Raw genomic sequence first — 17,610 nt, 5'->3', positions numbered from 1 at the left:
CATCAACGGCTGCAGTGAAAAAAATCTGCTCTTTGCTTGAGCAAAAAAAAGCAGTGGCGGCAGCGCGCACAACGTTCGTACAGCCAGAGGACTAATTGCACCTACTATCGTTGCAGCGGGAAAAGAGGCCTCGTCACACAAGATTCAAGAACCGCCGTCTACCCATCTTGTGCTGCGGCCGTCACCAACCCAAGTGCGAGCATTGCCGGGCCGCAGTTGGCCCAGAGTTCGCAACGCAAGAGTACGTCATCAACGGCTGCAGTAAAAAGGATATGCTCCTTGCTTGAGCAACACACAGCAGTGGCGGCAGCGCGCACAACGTTCGTACAGCCAGAGGACTAATTGCACCTACTATCGTTGCAGCCGGAATAGAGGCCTCGTCACACAAGATTCCAGAACCGCCGTCTGCCCACCTTGTGCTGCTGCCGTCACCAACCCAAGTGCGAGCATTGCCGGGCCGCAGTTGGCCCAGGTTCGCAACGCAAGAGTACGTCATCAACGGCTGCAGTGAAAAGGATCTGCTCCTTGTTTGAGCAACACACAGCAGTGGCGGCAGCGCGCACAACGTTCGTACAGCCAGAGGACTAATTGCACCTACTATCGTTGCAGCCGGAAAAGAGGCCTCGTCACACAAGATTCAAGAACCGCCGTCTGCCCACCTTGTGCTGCGGCCGTCACCAACCCAAGTGCGAGCATTGCCGGGCCGCAGTTGGCCCAGGTTCGCAACGCAAGAGTACGTCATCAACGGCTGCAGTGAAAAGGATCTGCTCCTTGCTTGAGCAACACACAGCAGTGGCGGCAGCGCGCACAACGTTCGTACAGCCAGAGGACTAATTGCACCTACTATCGTTGCAGCCGGAATAGAGGCCTCGTCACACAAGATTCCAGAACCGCCATCTGCCCACCTTGTGCTGCGGCCGTCACCAACCCAAGTGCGAGCATTGCCGGGCCGCAGTTGGCCCAGGTTCGCAACGCAAGAGTACGTCATCAACGGCTGCAGTGAAAAGGATCTGCTCCTTGCTTGAGCAACACACAGCAGTGGCGGCACCGCGCACAACGTTCGTACAGCTAGAGGACTAATTGCACCTACTATCGTTGCAGCCGGAATAGAGGCCTCGTCACACAAGATTCAAGAACCGCCGTCTACCCATCTTGTGCTGCGGCCGCCACCAACCCAAGTGCGAGCATTGCCGGGCCGCAGTTGGCCCAGGTTCGCAACGCAAGAGTACGTCATCAACGGCTGCAGTGAAAAGGATGTGCTCCTTGCTTGAGCAACACACAGCAGTGGCGGCAGCGCGCACAACGTTCGTACAGCCAGAGGACTAATTGCACATACTATCGTTGCAGCCGGAATAGAGGCCTCGTCACACAAGATTCAGGAACCGCCGTCTACCCATCTTGTGCTGCGGCCGTCACCAACCCAAGTGCGAGCATTGCCGGGCCACAGTTGGCCCAGGTTCGCAACGCAAGAGTACGTCATCAACGGCTGCAGTAAAAAGGATCTGCTCCTTGCTTGAGCAACACACAGCAGTGGCGGCAGCGCGCACAACGTTCGTACAGCCAGAGGACTAATTGCACCTACTATCGTTGCAGCCAGAATAGAGGCCTCGTCACACAAGATTCAAGAACCGCCGTCTACCCATCTTGTGCTGCGGCCGCCACCAACCCAAGTGCGAGCATTGCCGGGCCGCAGTTGGCCCAGGTTCGCAACGCAAGAGTACGTCATCAACGGCTGCAGTGAGAAGGATCTGCTCCTTGCTTGAGCAACACACAGCAGTGGCGGCAGCGCGCACAACGTTCGTACAGCCAGAGGACTAATTGCACCTACTATCGTTGCAGCCGGAAAAGAGGCCTCGTCACACAAGATTCAAGAACCGCCGTCTACCCATCTTGTGCTGCGGCCGTCACCAACCGAAGTGTGAGCATTGCCGGGCCGCAGTTGGCCCAGGCTCGCAACGCAAGACTACGTCATCAACGGCTACAGTGAAAAGATCTGCTCCTTGCTTGAGCAACACAAAGCAGTGGCTTCAGCGCGCACAACGTTCGTACAGCCAGAGGACTAATTGCACCTACTATCGTTGCAGCCGGAATAGAGGCCTCGTCACACAAGATTCCAGAACCGCCGTCTGCCCACCTTGTGCTGCGGCCGTCACCAACCCAAGTGCGAGCATTGCCGGGCCGCAGTTGGCCCAGGTTCGCAACGCAAGAGTACGTCATCAACGGCTGCAGTGAAAGGGATCTGCTCCTTGCTTGAGCAACACACAGCAGTGGCGGCAGCGCGCACAACGTTCGTACAGCCAGAGGACTAATTGCACCTACTATCGTTGCAGCCGGAATAGAGGCCTCGTCACACAAGATTCCAGAACCGCCGTCTGCCCACCTTGTGCTGCGGCCGTCACCAACCAAAGTGCGAGCATTGCCGGGCCGCAGTTGGCCCAGGTTCGCAACGCAAGAGTACGTCATCAACGGCTGCAGTGAAAAGGATCTGCTCCTTGCTTGAGCAACACACAGCAGTGGCGGCAGCGCGCACAACGTTCGTACAGCCAGAGGACTAATTGCACCTACTATCGTTGCAGCCGGAATAGAGGCCTCGTCACACAAGATTCAAGAACCGCCGTCTACCCATCTTGTGCTGCGGCCGCCACCAACCCAAGTGCGAGTATTGCCGGGCCGCAGTTGGCCCAGGTTCGCAACGCAAGAGTACGTCATCAACGGCTGCAGTGAAAAGGATCTGCTCCTTGCTTGAGCAACACACAGCAGTGGCGGCAGCGCACACAACGTTCGTACAGCCAGAGGACTAATTGCACCTACTATCGTTGCAGCCGGAAAAGAGGCCTCGTCACACAAGATTCAAGAACCGCCGTCTACCCACCTTGTGCTGCGGCCGCCACCAACCCAAGTGCGAGCATTGCCGGGCCGCAGTTGGCCCAGGTTCGCAACGCAAGAGTACGTCATCAACGGCTGCAGTGAAAAGGATCTGCTCCTTGCTTGAGCAACACACAGCAGTGGCGCCAGCGCGCACAACGTTCGTACAGCCAGAGGACTAATTGCACCTACTATCGTTGCAACCGGAATAGAGGCCTCGTCACACAAGATTCAAGAACCGCCGTCTACCCATCTTGTGCTGCGGCCGTCACCAACCCAAGTGCGAGCATTGCCGGGCCGCAGTTGGCCCAGGTTCGCAACGCAAGAGTACGTCATCAACGGCTGCAGTAAAAAGGATCTGCTCCTTGCTTGAGCAATACACAGCAGTGGCGGCAGCGCGCACAACGTTCGTACAGCCAGAGGACTAGTTGCACCTACTATCGTTGCAGCCGGAATAGAGGCCTCGTCACACAAGATTCAAGAACCGCCGTCTACCCATCTTGTGCTGCGGCCGCCACCAACCCAAGTGCGAGCATTGCCGGGCCGCAGTTGGCCCAGGTTCGCAACGCAAGAGTACGTCATCAACGGCTGCAGTGAAAAGGATCTGCTCGTTGCTTGAGCAACACACAGCAGTGGCGGCAGCGCGCACAACGTTCGTACAGCCAGAGGACTAATTGCACGTACTATCGTTGCAGCCGGAAAACAGGCCTTGTCACACAAGATTCAAGAACCGCCGTCTACCCATCTTGTGCTGCGGCCGTCACCAACCCATGTGCGAGCATTGCCGGGCCGCAGTTGGCCCAGGTTCGCAACGCAAGAGTACGTCATCAACGGCTGCAGTAAAAAGGATCTGCTCCTTGCTTGAGCAACACACAGCAGTGGCGGCAGCGCGCACAACGTTCGTACAGCCAGAGGACTAATTGCACCTACTATCGTTGCAGCCGGAATAGAGGCCTCGTCACACAAGATTCCAGAACCGCCGTCTGCCCACCTTGTGCTGCGGCCGCCACCAACCCAAGTGCGAGCATTGCCGGGCCGCAGTTGGCCCAGGTTCGCAACGAAAGAGTACGTCATCAACGGCTACAGTGAAAAGGATCTGCTCCTTGCTTGAGCAACACACAGCAGTGGCGGCAGCGCGCACAACGTTCGTACAGCCAGAGGACTAATTGCACCTACTATCGTTGAAGCCGGAAAAGAGGCCTCGTCACACAAGATTCCAGAACCGCCCTCTGCCCACCTTGTGCTGCGGCCGCCACCAACCCAAGTGCGAGCATTGCCGGGCCGCAGTTGGCCCAGGTTCGCAACGCAAGACTATGTCATCAACGGCTACAGTGAAAAGGATCTGCTCCTTGCTTGAGCAACACACAGCAGTGGCGGCAGCGCGCACAACGTTCGTACAGCCAGAGGACTAATTGCACCTACTATCGTTGCAGCCGGAATAGAGGCCTCGTCACACAAGATTCCAGAACCGCCGTCTGCCCACCTTGTGCTGCGGCCGCCACCAACCCAAGTGCGAGCATTGCCGGGCCGCAGTTGGCCCAGGTTCGCAACGCAAGGGTACATCATCAACGGCTGCAGTGAAAAGGATCTGCTCCTTGCTTGAGCAACACACAGCAGTGGCGGCAGCGCGCACAACGTTCGTACAGCCAGAGGACTAATTGCACCTACTATCGTTGCAGCCGGAATAGAGGCCTCGTCACGCAAGATTCAAGAACCGCCGTCGACCCATCTTGTGCTGCGGCCGTCACCAACCCAAGTGCGAGCATTGCCGGGCCGCAGTTGGCCCAGGTTCGCAACGCAAGACTATACGCCATCAACGGCTGCTGTGAAAAGGATCTGCTCCTTGCTTGAGCAACACACAGCAGTGGCGGCAGCGCGCACAACGTTCGTACAGTCAGAGGACTAATTGCACCTACTATCGTTGCAGCCAGAATAGAGGCCTCGTCACACAAGATTCCAGAACCGCCGTCTGTCCACCTTGTGCTGCGGCCGTCACCAACCCAAGTGCGAGCATTGCCGGGCCGCAGTTGGCCCAGGTTCGCAACGCAAGACTATACGCCATCAACGGCTGCAGTGAAAAGGATCTGCTCTTTGCTTGAGCAACACACAGCAGCGGCGGCAGCGCGCACAACGTTCGTACAGCCAGAGGACTAATTGCACCTACTATCGTTGCAACCGGAAAAGAGGCCTCGTCACACAAGATTCAAGAACCGCCGTCTACCCATCTTGTGCTGCGGCCGTCACCAACCCAAGTGCGAGCATTGCCGGGCCGCAGTTGGCCCAGGTTCGCAACGCAAGAGTACGTCATCAACGGCTGCAGTAAAAATAATCTGCTCCTTGCTTGAGCAACACACAGCAGTGGCGGCAGCGCGCACAACGTTCGTACAGCCAGAGGACTAATTGCACCTACTATCGTTGCAGCCAGAATAGAGGCCTCGTCACACAAGATTTCAGAACCGCCGTCTGCCCACCTTGTGCTGCGGCCGTCACCAACCCAAGTGCGAGCATTGCCGGGCCGCAGTTGGCCCAGGTTCGCAACGCAAGAGTACGTCATCAACGGCTGCAGTGAAAAGGATCTGCTCCTTGCTTGAGCAACACACAGCAGTGGCGGCAGCGCGCACAACGTTCGTACAGTCAGAGGACTAATTGCACCTACTATCGTTGCAGCCGGAATAGAGGCCTCGTCACACAAGATTCCAGAACCGCCGTCCGCCCACCTTGTGCTGCGGCCGTCACCAACCCAAGTGCGAGCATTGCCGGGCCGCAGTAGGCCCAGGTTCGCAACGCAAGAGTACGTCATCAACGGCTGCAGTGAAAAGGATCTGCTCCTTGCTTGAGCAACACACAGCAGTGGCGGCAGCGCGCACAACGTTCGTACAGCCAGAGGACTAATTCCACCTACTATCGTTGCAGCCGGAATAGGGGCCTCGTCACACAAGATTCCAGAACCGCCGTCTGCCCACCTTGTGCTGCGACCGTCACCAACCCAAGTGCGAGCATTGCCGGGCCGCAGTTGGCCCAGGTTCGCAACGCAAGAGTACGTCATCAACGGCTGCAGTGAAAAGGATCTGCTCCTTGCTTGAGCAACACACAGCAGTGGCGGCAGCGCGCACAACGTTCGTACAGCCAGAGGACTAATTGCACCTACTATCGTTGCAGCCGGAAAAGAGGCCTCGTCACACAGGATTCAAGAACCGCCGTCTGCCCACCTTGTGCTGAGGCCGTCACCAACCCAAGTGCGAGCATTGCCGGGCCGCAGTTGGCCCAGGTTCGCAACGCAAGAGTACGTCATCAACGGCTGCAGTGAAAAGGATCTGCTCCTTGCTTGAGCAACACACAGCATTGGGGGCAGCGCGCACAACGTTCGTACAGCCAGAGGACTAATTGCACCTACTATCGTTGCAGCCGGAATAGAGGCCTCGTCACACAAGATTCCGGAATCGCCGTCTGCCCACCTTGTGCTGCGGCCGTCACCAACCCAAGTGCGAGCATTGCCGGGCCGCAGTTGGCCCAGGTTCGCAACGCAGGAGTACGTCATCAACGGCTGCAGTGAAAAGGATCTGCTCCTTTCTTGAGCAACACACAGCAGTGGCGGCAGCGCGCACAACGTTCGTACAGCCAGAGGACTAATCGCACCTACTATCGTTGCAGCCGGAAAAGAGGTCTCGTCACACAAGATTCAAGAACCGCCGTCTACCCATCTTGTGCTGCGGCCGTCACCAACCGAAGTGTGAGCATTGCCGGGCCGCAGTTGGCCCAGGCTCGCAACGCAAGACTACGTCATCAACGGCTACAGTGAAAAGGATCTGCTCCTTGCTTGAGCAACACAAAGCAGTGGCGGCAGCGCGCACAACGTTCGTACAGCCAGAGGACTAATTGCACCTACTATCGTTGCAGCCGGAATAGAGGCCTCGTCACACAAGATTCCGGAATCGCCGTCTGCCCACCTTGTGCTGCGGCCGTCACCAACCCAAGTGCGAGCATTGCCGGGCCGCAGTTGGCCCAGGTTCGCAACGCAGGAGTACGTCATCAACGGCTGCAGTGAAAAGGATCTGCTCCTTTCTTGAGCAACACACAGCAGTGGCGGCAGCGCGCACAACGTTCGTACAGCCAGAGGACTAATTGCACCTACTATCGTTGCAGCCGGAATAGAGGCCTCGTCACACAAGATTCCAGAACCGCCGTCTGCCCACCTTGTGCTGCGGCCGTCACCAACCCAAGTGCGAGCATTGCCGGGCCGCAGTTGGCCCAGGTTCGCAACGCAAGAGTACGTCATCAACGGCTGCAGTGAAAAGGATCTGCTCCTTGCTTGAGCAACACACAGCAGTGGCGGCAGCGCGCACAACGTTCGTACAGCCAGAGGACTAATTGCACCTACTATCGTTGCAGCCGGAAAAGAGGCCTCGTCACACAAGATTCAAGAACCGCCGTCTGCCCACCTTGTGCTGCGGCCGTCACCAACCCAAGTGCGAGCATTGCCGGGCCGCAGTTGGCCCAAGTTCGCAACGCAAGAGTACGTCATCAACGGCTGCAGTGAAAAGGATCTGCTCCTTGCTTGAGCAACACACAGCAGTGGCGGCAGCGCGCACAACGTTCGTACAGCCAGAGGACTAATTGCACCTACTATCGTTGCAGCCGGAATAGAGACCTCGTCACACAAGATTCCAGAACCGCCGTCTGCCCACCTTGTGCTGCGGCCGTCACCAACCCAAGTGCGAGCATTGCCGGGCCGCAGTTGGCCCAGGTTCGCAACGCAAGAGTACGTCATCAACGGCTGCAGTGAAAAGGATTTTCTCCTTGCTTGAGCAACACACAGCAGTGGCGGCAGCGCGCACAACGTTCGTACAGCCAGAGGACTAATTGCACCTACTATCGTTGCAGCCGGAAAAGAGGCCTCGTCACACAAGATTCAAGAACCGCCGTCTACTCATCGTGTGCTGCGGCCGCCACCAACCCATGTGCGAGCATTACCGGGCCGCAGTTGGCCCAGGTTCGCAACGCAAGAGTACGTCATCAACGGCTGCAGTGAAAAGGATCTGCTCCTCGCTTGAGCAACACACAGCAGTGGCGGCAGCGCGCACAACGTTCGTACAGCCAGAGGACTAATCGCACCTACTATCGTTGCAGCCGGAAAAGAGGCCTCGTCACACAAGATTCAAGAACCGCCGTCTACCCATCTTGTGCTGCGGCCGCCACCAACCCAAGTGCGAGCATTGCCGGGCCGCAGTTGGCCCAGGCTCGCAACGCAAGACTACGTCATCAACGGCTACAGTGAAAAGGATTTGCTTCTTGCTTGAGCAACACACAGCAGTGGCGGCAGCGCGCACAACGTTCATACAGCCAGAGGACTAATTGCTCCTACTATCGTTGCAGCCGGAATAGAGGCCTCGTCACACAAGATTCCAGAACCGCCGTCTGCCCACCTTGTGCTGCGGCCGTCACCAACCCAAGTGCGAGCATTGCCGGGCCGCAGTTGGCCCAGGTTCGCAACGCAAGAGTACGTCATCAACGGCTGCAGTGAAAAGGATCTGCTCCTTGCTTGAGCAACACACAGCAGTTGCGGCAGCGCGCACAACGTTCGTACAGCCAAAGGACTAATTGCACCTACTATCGTTGCAGCCGGAATTGAGGCCTCGTCACACAAGATTCCAGAACCGCCGTCTGCCCACCTTGTGCTGCGGCCGTCACCAACCCAAGTGCGAGCATTGCCGGGCCGCAGTTGGCCCAGGTTCGCAACGCAAAAGTACGTCATCAACGGCTACAGTGAAAAGGATTTGCTTCTTGCTTGAGCAACACACAGCAGTGGCGGCAGCGCGCACAACGTTCATACAGCCAGAGGACTAATTGCACCTACTATCGTTGCAGGCGGAATAGAGGCCTCGTCACACAAGATTCCAGAACCGCCGTCTGCCCACCTTGTGCTGCGGCCGTCACCAACCCAAGTGCGAGCATTGCCGGGCCGCAGTTGGCCCAGGTTCGCAACGCAAGAGTACGTCATCAACGGCTGCAGTGAAAAGGATCTGCTCCTTGCTTGAGCAACGCACAGCAGTTGCGGCAGCGCGCACAACGTTCGTACAGCCAAAGGACTAATTGCACCTACTATCGTTGCAGCCGGAATAGAGGCCTCGTCACACAAGATTCCAGAACCGCCGTCTGCCCAGCTTGTGCTGCGGCCGTCACCAACCCAAGTGCGAGCATTGCCGGGCCGCAGTTGGCCCAGGTTCGCAACGCAAAAGTACGTCATCAACGGCTGCAGTGAAAAGGATCTGCTCCTTGCTTGAGCAACACACAGCAGTGGCGGCAGCGCGCACAACGTTCGTACAGCCAGAGGACTAATCGCCCCTACTATCGTTGCAGCCGGAAACGAGGCCTCGTCACACAAGATTCAAGAACCGCCGTCTACCCATCTTGTGCTGCGGCCGCCACCAACCCAAGTGCGAGCATTGCCGGGCCGCAGTTGGCCCAGGCTCGCAACGCAAGACTACGTCATCAACGGCTACAGTGAAAAGGATTTGCTTCTTGCTTGAGCAACACACAGCAGTGGCGGCAGCGCGCACAACGTTCATTCAGCCAGAGGACTAATTGCACCTACTATCGTTGCAGCCGGAATAGAGGCCTCGTCACACAAGATTCCAGAACCGCCGTCTACCCACCTTGTGCAGCGGCCGTCACCAACCCAAGTGCGAGCATTGCCGGGCCGCAGTTGGCCCAGGTTCGCAACGCAAGAGTACGTCATCAACGGCTGCAGTGAAAAGTATCTGCTCCTTGCTTGAGCAACACACAGCAGTTGCGGCAGCGCGCACAAGGTTCGTACAGCCAGAGGACTAATTGCACCTACTATCGTTGCAGCCGGAAAAGAGGCCTCGTCACACAAGATTCAAGAACCGCCGTCTACCCATCTTGTGCTGCGGCCGTCACCAACCCAAGTGCGAGCATTGCCGTGCCGCAGTTGGCCCAGGTTCGCAACGCAAGACTACGTCATCAACGGCTGCAGTAAAAAGGATCTGCTCCTTGCTTGAGCAACACACAGCAGTGGCGGCAGCGCGCACAACGTTGGTACAGCCAGACAACTAATTGCACCTACTATCGTTGCAGCCGGAATAGAGGCCTCGTCACACAAGATTCCAGAACCGCCGTCTGCCCACCTTGTGCTGCGGCCGTCACCAACCCAAGTGCAAGCATTGCCGGGCCGCAGTTGGCCCAGGTTCGCAACGCAAGAGTACGTCATAAACGGCTGCAGTGAAAAGGATCTGCTCCTTGCTTGAGCAACACACAGCAGTGGCGGCAGCGCGCACAACGTTCGTACAGCCAGAGGACTAATTGCACCTACTATCGTTGCAGCCGGAATAGAAGCCTCGTCACACAAGATTCAGGAACCGCCGTCTACCCATCTTGTGCTGCGGCCGTCACCAACCGAAGTGCGAGCATTGCCGGGCCGCAGTTGGCCCAGGTTCGCAACCCAAGAGAACGTCATCAACGGCTGCAGTGAAAAGGATCTGCTCCTTGCTTGAGCAACACACAGCAGTGGCGGCAGCGCGCACAACGTTCGTACAGCCAGAGGACTAATTGCACCTATTATCGTTGCAGCCGGAATAGAGGCCTCGTCACACAAGATTCAAGAACCGCCGTCTACCCATCTTGTGCTGCGGCCGCCACCAACCCAAGTGCGAGCATTGCCGGGCCGCAGTTGGCCCAGGCTCGCAACGCAACACTACGTCATCAACGGCTACAGTGAAAAGGATCTGCTCCTTGCTTGAGCAACACACAGCAGTGGCGGCAGCGCGCACAACGTTCGTACAGCCAGAGGACTAATTGCACCTACTATCGTTGCAGCCGGAATAGAGGCCTCGTCACACAAGATTCCAGAACCGCCGTCTGCCCACCTTGTGCTGCGGCCGTCACCAACCGAAGTGCGAGCATTGCCGGGCCGCAGTTGGCCCAGGCTCGCAACGCAAGACTACGTCATCAACGGCTACAGTGAAAAGGATCTGCTCCTTGCTTGAGCAACACACAGCAGAGGCGGCAGCGCGCACAACGTTCGTACAGCCAGAGGACTAATCGCACCTACTATCGTTGCAGCCGGAAAAGAGGCCTCGTCACACAAGATTCAAGAACCGCCGTCTACCCATCTTGTGCTGCGGCCGCCACCAACCCAAGTGCGAGCATTGCCGGGCCGCAGTTGGCCCAGGTTCGCAACGCAAGAGTACGTCATCAACGGCTGCAGTGAAAAAGATCTGCTCCTTGCTTGAGCAACACACAGCAGTGGCGGCAGCGCGCACAACGTTCGTACAGCCAGAGGACTAATTGCACCTACTATCGTTGCAGCCGGAATAGAGGCCTCGTCACACAAGATTCCAGAACCGCCGTCTGCCCACCTTGTGCTGCGGCCGCCACCAACCCAAGTGCGAGCATTGCCGGGCCGCAGTTGGCCCAGGTTCGCAACGCAAGAGTACGTCATCAACGGCTACAGTGAAAAAGATCTGCTCCTTGCTTGAGCAACACACAGCAGTGGCGGCAGCGCGCACAACGTTCGTACAGCCAGAGGACTAATTGCACCTACTATCGTTGCAGCCGGAATAGAGGCCTCGTCACACAAGATTCCAGAACCGCCGTCTGCCCACCTTGTGCTGCGGCCGTCACCAACCGAAGTGCGAGCATTGCCGGGCCGCAGTTGGCCCAGGCTCGCAACGCTTGACTACGTCATCAACGGCTACAGTGAAAAGGATCTGCTCCTTGCTTGAGCAACACACAGCAGTGGCGGCAGCGCGCACAACGTTCGTACAGCCAGAGGACTAATCGCACCTACTATCGTTGCAGCCGAAAAAGAGGCCTCGTCACACAAGATTCCAGAACCGCCGTCTGCCCACCTTGTGCTGCGGCCATCACCAACCCAAGTGCGAGCATTGCTGGGCCGCAGTTGGCCCAGGTTCGCAACGCAAGAGTACGTCATCAACGGCTGCAGTGAAAAGGATCTGCTCCTTGCTTGAGCAACACACAGCAGTGGCGGCAGCGCGCACAACGTTCGTACAGCCAGAGGACAAATCGCACCTACTATCGTTGCAGCCGGAAAAGAGGCCTCGTCACACAAGATTCCAGAACCGCCGTCTGCCCACCTTGTGCTGCGGCCGTCACCAACCGAAGTGCGAGCATTGCCGGGCCGCAGTTGGCCCAGGTTCGCAACGCAAGAGTACGTCATCAACGGCTGCAGTGAAAAGATCTGCTCCTTGTTTGAGCAACACACAGCAGTGGCGGCAGCGCGCACAACGTTAGTACAGCCAGAGGACTAATTGCACCTATTATCGTTGCAGCCGGAATAGAGGCCTCATCACACAAGATTCAAGTACCGCCGTCTACCCATCTTGTGCTGCGGCCGCCACCAACCCAAGTGCGAGCATTGCCGGGCCGCAGTTGGCCCAGGCTCGCAACGCAAGACTACGTCATCAACGGCTACAGTGAAAAGGATCTGCTCCTTGCTTGAGCAACACACAGCAGTGGCGGCAGCGCGCACAACGTTCGTACAGCCAGAGGACTAATTGCACCTACTAGCGTAGCAGCCGGAATAGAGGCCTCGTCACACAAGATTCCAGAACCGCCGTCTGCCCACCTTGTGCTGCGGCCGTCACCAACCCAAGTGCGAGCATTGCCGGGCCGCAGTTTGCCCAGGTTCGCAACGCAAGAGTACGTCATCAACGGCTGCAGTGAAAAGGATCTGCTCCTTGCTTGAGCAACACACAACAGTGGCGGCAGCGCGCACAACGTTCGTACAGCCAGAGGACTAATAGCACCTACTATCGTTGCAGCCGGAAAAGAGTCCTCGTCACACAAGATTCAAGAACCGCCGTCTACCCGTCTTGTGCTGCGGCCGCCACCAACCCAAGTGCGAGCATTGCCGGGCCGCAGTTGGCCCAGGCTCGCAACGCAAGACTACGTCATCAATGGCTACAGTGAAAAGGATCTGCTCCTTGCTTGAGCAACACAGAGCAGTGGCGGCAGCGCGCACAACGCTCGTACAGCCAGAGGACTAATTGCCCCTACTATCGTTGCAGCCGGAATAAAGGCCTCCTCACACAAGATTCCAGAACCGCCGTCTGCCCACCTTGTGCTGCGGCCGTCACCAACCCAAGTGCGAGCATTGCCGGGCCGCAGTTGGCCCAGGTTCGCAACGCAAGAGTACGTCATCAAAGGCTGCAGTGAAAAGGATCTGCTCCTTGCCTGAGCAACACACAGCAGTGGCGGCAGCGCGTACAACGTTCGTACAGCCAGAGGACTAATCGCACCTACTATCGTTGCAGCCGGAAAAGAGGCCTCGTCACACAAGATTCAAGAACCGCCGTCTACCCATCTTGTGCAGCGGCCGCCACCAACCCAAGTGCGAGCATTGCCGGGCCGCAGTTGGCCCAGGCTCGCAACGCAAGACTACGTCATCAACGGCTACAGTGAAAAGGATCTGCTCCTTGCTTGAGCAACACACAGCAGTGGCGGCAGCGCGCACAACGTTCGTACAGCCAGAGGACTAATTGCACCTACTATCGTTGCAGCCGGAATAGAGGCCTCGTCACACAAGATTCCAGAACCGCCGTCTGCCCACCTTGTGCTGCGGCCGTCACCAACCCAAGTGCGAGCATTGCCGGGCCGCAGTTGCCCCAGGTTCGCAACGCAAGAGTACGTCATCAACGGCTGCAGTGAAAAGGATCTGCTCCTTGCTTGAGCAACACACAGCAGTGGCGGCAGCACGCACAACGTTCGTAGAGCCAGAGGACTAATTGCACCTACTATCGTTGCAGCCGGAATAGAGGCCTCGTCACACAAGATTCCAGAACCGCCGTCTGCCCACCTTGTGCTGCGGCCGTCACCAACCGAAGTGCGACCATTGCCGGGCCTCAGTTGCCCAGGCTCGCAACGCAAGACTACGTCATCAACGGCTACAGTGAAAAGGATCTGCTCCTTGCTTGAGCAACACACAGCAGTGGCGGCAGCGCGCACAACGTTCGTACAGCCAGAGGACTAATTGCACCTACTACCGTTGCAGCCGGAATAGAAGCCTTGTCACACAAGATTCAAGAACCGCCGTCTACCCATCTTGTGCTGCGGCCGCCACCAACCCAAGTGCGAGCATTGCCGGGCCGCAGTTGGCCCAGGTTCGCAACGCAAGACTACGTCATCAACGGCTACAGTGAAAAGGATCTGCTCCCTGCTTGAGCAACACACAGCAGTGGCGGCAGCTCGCACAACGTTCGTACAGCCAGAGGACTAATTGCACCTACTATCGTTGCAGCCGGAATAGAAGCCCTGTCACACAGGATTCAAGAACCGCCGTCTACCCATCTTGTGCTGCGGCCGTCACCAACCGAAGTGCGAGCATTGCCGGGCCGCAGTTCGCCCAGGTTCGCAACGCAAGACTACGTCATCAACGGCTACAGTGAAAAGGATCTGCTCCTTGCTTGAGCAACGCACAGCAGTGGCGGCAGCGCGCACAACGTTCGTACAGCCAGGGGAATAATTGCTCCTACTATCGTTGCAGCCGGAATAGAAGCCTTGTCACACAAGATTCAAGAACCGCCGTCTACCCATCTTGTGCTGCGGCCGTCACCAACCGAAGTGCGAGCATTGCCGGGCCGCAGTTGGCCCAGGTTCGCAACGCAAGACTACGTCATCAACGGCTACAGTGAAAAGGATCTGCTCCTTGCTTGAGCAACACACAGCAGTGGCGGCAGCGCGCACAAATTCGTACAGCCAGAGGACTAATTGCAGCTACTATCGTTGCAACCGGAATAGAGGCCTGGTCACACAAGATTCCAGAACCGCCGTCTGCCCACCTTGTGCTGCGGCCGTCACCAACCCAAGTGCGAGCATTGCCGGGCCGCAGTTGGGCCAGGTTCGCAACGCAAGAGTACGTCATCAACGGCTGCAGTGAAAAGGATCTGCCCCTTGCTTGAGCAACACACAGCAGTGGCGGCAGCGCGCACAACGTTCGTACAGCCAGAGGACTAATCGGACCTACTATCGTTGCAGCCGGAAAAGAGGCCTCGTCACACAAGATTCAAGAACCGCCGACTACCCATCTTGTGCAGCGGCCGCCACCAACCCAAGTGCGAGCATTGCCGGGCCGCAGTTGGCCCAGGCTCGCAACGCAAGACTACGTCATCAACGGCTACACTGAAAAGGATCTGCTCCTTGCTTGAGCAACACACAGCAGTGGCGGCAGCGCGCACAACGTTCGTACAGCCAGAGGACTAATTGCACCTACTATCGTTGCAGCCGGAATAGAGGCCTCCTCACACAAGATTCCAGAACCGCCGTCTGCCCACCTTGTGCTGCGGCCGTCACCAACCCAAGTGCGAGCATTGCCGGGCCGCAGTTGGCCAAGGTTCGCAACGCAAGAGTACGTCATCAACGGCTGCAGTGAAAAGGATCTGCTCCTTGCTTGAGCAACACACAGCAGTGGCGGCAGCGCGCACAACGTTCGTAGAGCCAGAGGACTAATTGCACCTACTATCGTTGCAGCCGGAATAGAGGCCTCGTCACACAAGATTCCAGAACCGCCGTCTGCCCACCTTGTGCTGCGGCCGTCACCAACCGAAGTGCGAGCATTGCCGGGCCGCAGTTGCCCAGGCTCGCAACGCAAGACTACGTCATCAACGGCTACAGCGAAAAGGATCTGCTCCTTGCTTGAGCAACACACAGCAGTGGCGGCAGCGCGCACAACGTTCGTACAGCCAGAGGACTAATTGCACCTACTATCTTTGCAGCCGGAATAGAAACCTTGTCACACAAGATTCAAGAACCGCCGTCTACCCATCTTGTGCTGCGGCCGTCACCAACCGAAGTGCGAGCATTGCCGGGCCGCAGTTGGCCCAGGTTCGCAACGCAAGACTACTTCATCAACGGCTACAGTGAAAAGGATCTGCTCCTTGCTTGAGCAACACACAGCAGTGGCGGCAGCGCGCACAACGTTCGTACAGCCAGAGTACTAATTGCACCTACTATCGTTGCAGCCGGAATAGAAGCCTCGTCACACAAGTTTCAGGAACCGCCGTCTACCCATCTTGTGCTGCGGCCGTCACCAACCGAAGTGCGAGCATTGCCGGGCCGCAGTTGGCCCAGGTTCGCAACGCAAGACTACGTCATCAACGGCTACAGTGAAAAGGATCTGCTCCTTGCTTGAGCAACACACAGCAGTGGCGGCAGCGCGCACAACGTTCGTACAGCCAGAGGACTAATTGCACCTACTATCGTTGCAGCCGGAATAGGAGCCTTGCCACACAAGATTCCAGAACCGCCGTCTACCCATCTTGGGCTGCGGCCGCCACCAACCCAAGTGCGAGCATTGCCGGGCCGCAGTTGGCCCAGGTTCGCAACGCAAGACTACGTCATCAACGGCTACAGTGAAAAGGATCTGCTCCTTGCTTGAGCAACACACCTCAGTGGCGGCAGCGCGCACAACGTTCGTACACCCAGAGGACTAATTGCACCTACTATCGTTGCAGCCGGAATAAAGGCCTCGTCAAACAAGATTCCAGAACCGCCGTCTGCCCAACTTGTGCTGCGGCCGCCACCAACCCAAGTGCGAGCATTGCCGGGCCGCAGTTGGCCCAGGTTCGCAACGCAAGACTACGTCATCAACGGCTACAGTGAAAAGGATCTGCTCCTTGCTTGAGCAACACACAGCAGTGGCGGCAGCGCGCACAAAGTTCGTACAGCCAGAGGACTAATTGCACCTACTATCGTTGCAGCCGGAATAGAAGCCTTGTCACACAAGATTCAAGAACCGCCGTCTACCCATCTTGTGCTGCGGCCGCCACCAACCCAAGTGCGAGCATTGCCGGGCCGCAGTTGGCCCAGGTTCGCAACGCAAGACTACGTCATCAACGGCTACAGTGAAAAGGATCTGCTCCTTGCTTGAGCAACACACAGCAGTGGCGGCAGCGCGCACAACGTTCGTACAGCCAGAGGACTAATTGCACCTACTATCGTTGCAGCCGGAATAGAAGCCTTGTCACACAAGATTCAAAAACCGCCGTCTACCCATCTTGTGCTGCGGCCGTCACCAACCGAAGTGCGAGCATTGCCGGGCGGCAGTTGGCCCAGGTTCGCAACGCAAGACTACGTCATCAACGGCTACAGTGAAAAGGATCTGCTCCTTGCTTGAGCAACACACAGCAGTGGCGGCAGCGCGCACAACGTTCATACAGCCAGAGGACTAATTGCACCTACTATCGTTGCAGCCGGAATAGAGGCCTCGTCACACAAGATTCCAGAACCGCCGTCTGCCCACCTTGTGCTGCGGCCGATAACAACCCAAGTGCGAGCATTGCCGGGCCGGAGTTGGCCCAGGTTCGCAACGCAAGACTACGTCATCAACGGCTACAGTGAAAAAAATCTGCTCCTTGCTTGAGCAACACACAGCAGTGGCGGCAGCGCGCACAACGTTCGTACAGCCAGAGGACTAATTGCACCTACTATCGTTGCAGCCGGAATAGAAGCCTTGTCACACAAGATTCTAGAACCACCGTCTACCCATCTTGTGCTGCCCCCGCCACCAACCCAAGGGCGAGCATTGCCGGGCCGCAGTTGGCCCAGGTTCGCAACGCAAGACTACGTCATCAACGGCTACAGTGAAAAGGATGTGCTCCTTGCTTGAGCAACACACAGCAGCGGCGGCAGCACGCACAACGTTCGTACAGCCAGAGGACTAATTGCACCTAATATCGTTCCAGCCGGAATAGAAGCCGTGTCACACAAGAT

This window comes from Ixodes scapularis, unplaced genomic scaffold, assembly GCF_016920785.2.
Source record: "Ixodes scapularis isolate PalLabHiFi unplaced genomic scaffold, ASM1692078v2 PGA_scaffold13__105_contigs__length_92229423, whole genome shotgun sequence".
In the NCBI taxonomy this organism is placed as follows: Eukaryota; Metazoa; Arthropoda; class Arachnida; order Ixodida; family Ixodidae; genus Ixodes; species Ixodes scapularis.
The sequence above is the reverse complement of the archived record's forward strand: the minus strand, read 5'-3'. Positions refer to the sequence as shown.